The sequence below is a fragment of the Sinocyclocheilus rhinocerous genome, unplaced genomic scaffold, assembly GCF_001515625.1.
Source record: "Sinocyclocheilus rhinocerous isolate Xijiao unplaced genomic scaffold, SAMN03320098_v1.1 scaffold1232, whole genome shotgun sequence".
In the NCBI taxonomy this organism is placed as follows: Eukaryota; Metazoa; Chordata; class Actinopteri; order Cypriniformes; family Cyprinidae; genus Sinocyclocheilus; species Sinocyclocheilus rhinocerous.
This window is the reverse complement of record NW_015657490.1, coordinates 220,234-226,089: the sequence shown is the minus strand read 5'-3', so window position 1 is coordinate 226,089 and position 5,856 is coordinate 220,234.

Below are 5,856 nucleotides of genomic sequence, written 5' to 3'. Positions count from 1 at the left end.
CGGACGCGTCGCGTTCAACTCGAGCAGCGGTCTAAAACAGTTTATTTAATCACCAAATGGACACAAGTTTACTTCAAGAATGAACAATGAGGTATTGATGAGTTTGAAATTCGGTGTTTAAAAAAACGGAGCAAACGGAAAGAGAAAGCCCGATTTATATTATAGCTCTATAAATGAAGCATACAGACTTTATTAGAGCCACAGAAAGACAAACGTTTTGCTGAAAATGCACAATGCACAATTCATTATGTACATTAAATTTCATTATATTTGTCCCGGATTGTTGTTAATGGAAAACTATGTGAATGGCGCGGCAGGATTTTCTGTCGGCTGCATTTAAATCCGCATCTGAAGATTCCCGCTCTGTTCAGCGTGCAGTATCACGTGTCTATAAACAAATAGCACGTGCTGTCAGTGATTTCAACCACTAGAGGCCGCTCTCGCACTGTGTAATGACAGCAGACCCTTCTCCAGCAACGGACGCAACCCGGAAAACTATCGGCATTGATTTTTGCCGATAACCGATAGTTCCAGCAATCAACTATCGGTGCCGATTAATCAGCAAAACTGATACATCTGTCGACCTCTTCTAAACACTGTGCAAGCCGGACTTGACCAAAACATATTCGAGTTACAGTTAGTGCATTAAAGTGCAGACTCTGAGCTTTAATTTGAGGGTATTCTCATCAAAATTGGAGGAAAGGTTAAGGAATTACAGCTCTTTAATATGTACCTTCCCCGTCTTTCAAGGGACCATAAGTAATTGAACAACTGACTCAAAAACCATTTCTTGGACAGGTGTGGGCTATTTCTACATCAATTAAGCAAGTAAAAGGTCTGGAGTTGATTCTAAGTGTGCCATTTGCATTTGGGAGCTGTTGCTGTGAACCCACGTAGTACGTCCGCTAGGGGTAGGACGCAATAAACAAATAAGACTCTCATCAAGCTGTCAGATCAAAGAATGAAACCAAAGAAAACACCATAAATTGAAAGTTTAAATGTATTGAAGAGATGAGGGAAAACAGCCACTAAGTGGTCCTGAGCTTCAGAGAAACCCAAGGCCCAAAACAACAAACAAAATCAATCTAGAAAATAAATCAATATAATTAACCCAACAAAATAAATCAATAAAATAAAGGTCTCTCCTCATAATAAATGTGACTCCGTCGTGAAATCCCGGCTAAAGTCGCTTAATCTAATTATGAGATTAAGAGCGACGAAAACAGGTAATGTGTGTTTATTGCTGTTAATGATAGATTATACCGAGGGATTTGAGATGCAATACTCAAATTTTAATTTATAACATTATAAATTCTGAAATTAATGATTTTATTGACACTATGTTTTAGAATTTTGCGCAAAAAAATACTGGACGTGGGCTTCCTAAACATTGGATTCAATAGTCTCTGGGTTTATTTCAGCGCAAAAACACCTACGGATTCTTGTATCATTCGTTTCAGGAAATTATTTTCTACCATTAGAAAGCGTAAATAGACCTTAATATCAATCTGCACGAGCAGGAACAGAAAATAGCTGATTGTTTAAACAGTTTATACGATATTAATCTCGGTGGAATTGCCCCAGATTATGATACAAGCAGTTTTATAGCGGATTATTTTCTGGAGGATGACGGTGATGATGACCAAGACACATTCTTGGACGAAACTGATGAGGAATTTGAAGGCAAGTTTTTGTATTAAACTTTTTTTAATGCTAAAATGTGTAGCGCTACTTGTCATAAACCACGCTAGACTTGCACTCAGTTTAGATGTTGTTTACTGAACACTTCCGTATACGTACATACGCATATGTAATAACCAATAAGAAAGCTTGTTACAAACCCATATACTATTTATCACACTACTGTCACTGTTCAGCCAGTCCGGGAAGATGCAAAATTAGTGAATTTTAATGTTTATTACAGATTTGTTGATTGGGATTGAGTCCGTTTAAATTAATAACCGTTAAATCAGAAAAAGGGTCACAGATGGCACAGTACTGGAACAGTATTGTTTTCTGTTTATTTGTGTATATTCTGTATTACATGACACTGAAATGACAGAATGTGTGACCACCTCTCAATATTTTCCTCAAAAGTACAGTTACTTTTGTTACAAAGGAAGCTAGTATGACACACTTACTAGCTTGATTAATCATTATTATAGTATCATGAGCAATAATCAACAGATTTTGTTGTTGTCGTTGTAATACTGCAGCCCTAATCTGTAATAAATTCCATTTAAAAACATAGATTATGCAACATTATGTAATTGTGTAAATATTTTGGTTAAATGGAACTATTTGAAATAAAGGACAGCATATTTAATAAGATAATTATAAATACTATTATAATAATGTTTGTTAATTATCAATTTCGGGATAAGACCATCTAGAAACCTCACCATATCCTGGCTTTCTTTGCCTTCACAGAGTTCCTACACAATTTCCATTTCAAAATTCCAGACTTCTCTACAGATTTTTCCGACCATATTTAACTTCTGATAAATGGTTTTAGAATGCAACTGCTAACAAGTATGTTACATTTTGAATCAGAATCTGTATGTATGCTATTGTGCTGCCAAATAATTGCTGGAAACATTGTAGCTACTGTAGCACATTCAAGTCAGTTCACACCAAACCCAGTCAAGCTCAAGGCACAGCATTTTATTAAAACTGCAATGTTAAATGCAATGCTACTGCAATGTTATTCGTTCTTGTCATGTAAATTTAAATAACTGTAAACCTTCAACCCCTACAGACACGTAAAGATGTTCATGTACAAATTACCAGGCAACTAGAAAATAGAGCTAAAGTCCTTTGACTTTGCTTCATTGGCTGTTAGGTAAATTATACTCGTAAACACTTTAAAAAAAACAATTATAAATAAAATATTTAGCAGCCATACAATAAAATAATGCCTTTTGAGACCTTAACATATGTAAAAACAAATAGCAAAATCAGTCACAAAAAATGAAATGGTTTACTCAAAAATGAAATTTATGCCATCATTTACTTACCCTTGTGTCATTCCAAACTCTTTTGTTTATCTTCGAAACAGACATGAAGATATTTAAGGGATATACTGTATACTAGTGTTGTTTTTGGCGGCCTGTTTTAATTTTAGTTTTAGTCTAGTCTTTGTGTGAAGCTGTCATTTTAGTTTTAGTCACGTTCATACTCTTTTTAGTCTAGTCAAGTTTCAGTCAACTAAAAGTCTGAGCATTTTAGTCTTATTTTAGTCAGAATTATCCATGACTATTTTCGTCTAGTTTTAGTCGACGAAAACTGATGACATTTAGTCTAGTTTTAGTCCCTGAAGTGAGAAATACTGCAAAATAATAATAATAACGCGACTAAACGAGACGAAATAACGTTATAACATTTCGTTTCGTCTCGTTTTGGTCAAGGAAAATGAAGATACATTTTAGCATAGTTTTTATTTTGTAAACCACATTTAGTCTCGTTTTTATTCGTCAACAATATTGTATTATACATTTAATTATAGTCATCGTCACATGACCAGCATTTACGTTGCGTCTTGTCTCGTTTTCGTCACGTGATAAAGGTTCGTTGACGACGATATTTAGTCATAATTTTCGTTGACGAAAGCAACACTACTGTATACGGGACTGAAATCTCAGATTTCATTAAAAAATATGTAATTTGTGTTCATAAGATGAACAAAAGTCTTATGGGTTTGGAACGACGTGAGCGTGAGTAAATGATGACAGCATTTTCATTTTTGGGTGAACTAAACCTTTAAGAACTCCACCATTGACTTTCTTAAACTATAAAGTGCTGTGTACACCACTGTGGAACTGTAAGATCTGACATGCACTGCCGTAGCTAGGCTACACCCGCAAAGTTTTTTCATTTCATTGATTTTCTTTTCAATGATTTTGCCATATTTCTTTAGCTTTTGTTCTTTATCTTTTGCAGCGGTCCTGAGAGCATTTGATTTGGCAAGCACAGAGATACTGTCACTGGCTTCTGCTTCAATTGCAAGTTCATCTGCAGATGTCAGAAGTGCATTTATGTTGGTCTGAAGCTTTGAATGCATGCTCGTTGCATGAAAGAAGGTGTACAGTCTGGAGTGGGCACCAGTGGGCAACTCTGAGGCATCTTCACTCATTTTGCAGATCACGGCAAAGTCTCTGAACTGGTTGAGGATTGTATCACACTTGTTCTCTCTGACCTTTCCAGCACTGGAGATTGTTTCTCACAAAGGCCTGGCTTCTCTTTTATCTTCTGTGGATCCAGCCATGCCAAGTTTCTAACCAGTGTGCACTTCAGAGAGCATTTCTCTAGCAGCTTTGTCAAGGAACTCCTTGGTCTGTTACCCAATGTTACCCAATTTGTCAACTTAGGCAGTTAAACCAAGACAAAAAGGGCACATTGTGACTCTCACAAGGAAAATCAATGGTAAAGACAAATTGTTGACTCCCCATAAACACCCCACCCTTCAGTCTCGCTATAAAAGTCTATTTTCTTTGCATCATGAAATAATTCAGGAATCTGGTTTTGAGTTATATAAATATGAATAAATACATTTATTAAGCATTTATAATGGCTCACTGTTTGGCAGGTATTGCATTTATTCGAGCAGTTTTAACTGCTCATCAGTGATTTATAATGTATGTGTAAATGGGTTATTAGTCATTAATGAACACCTTTAAAAAAACATTTACAAAGGGAACCTTAATGTAAAGTGTTACCAAAAAAGCGTATTCATAGATTTTCAGTTGTTTTCAAATTGTATGGCATATGTATGTATCTGTGTGTATTCCTGACCAAACGATATCTCCGTTTGCATTGAACTTTCAGCTTCGTAACTTTGCAGATATTGTTTATGCTCAAACAGCAACATTATACACTAACTAACATTAAAAAAGTGAAATCGCAATCAACCACCCCTTTAAATGTCCCTTATTTTCCAATAATGAACCACAATTGTCCATTATTTTTAGTGATGGGAAGTTCAGATCATTTTACTGACTCGCATCTTTGAACAACAAAATAAATTCAACAAAATAAACTTTTTTTTTTTTCCGAGTCATTTTGCTAATTTCAACAGAATGTAATTAAAGGCAACTGATAAGAATGGGCCCTGATGATGACTGCCCTACTTCTTGTGAACCATATTTACCCACATGGCCCAGAGCCCTATTGTTCTTCTAAGTCAGGGGTCGCCAACTGGCGGACTCCAGTCCGAATCCGGACCGCGAAGCCTTTTGACATAATGAAATAAATAAATACCAGACGCTATTTTCTAACGTTTGGGTCCTACGGCTTGCTACCACAGTTAACTGTTGCTACAGTCAGACGTGCGGTGCAGAGAGCGGCGCGCAGACACATGAAACTTTTAATGAGTGAAAAACGGCATTCTCAAAAATGAGGAAAGTTGATGGGTCCTTATAAAGTCTTAAATTTAGTTGTATCAATTTTAAGGCCATAAAAAGTCTTAAATGGTACAAGAAAGTCTTAATTATGATTTCAAGAGGTCTTAAATTTGGGGACGGAAAGATGAGAATTGCGATACGGCTTAATATGACAAACTTCAAAAGGCGATGATTTAATTGAATAAATATGAGCTTTGTAAAAAATCTACGCGTTTCAGAAAGGCGGGGCATAGAGGAGAAACAATAATGTACAGTATGTGGAAAATAATGTGTTTTTTTAACCTTAAACCGCATAAACACATTGCATTACACCAAATACACAAAATAATGTTCTTTTTAGCAGCATCATATGACCCCTTTAATAATAATCAGTGCAGATACTAAAGACTAAAGCCTTGCCGAATGTTTTAATGTATGAGAATATTTATTGAAACTGTTTTAAAGTAGTGATGAAAAT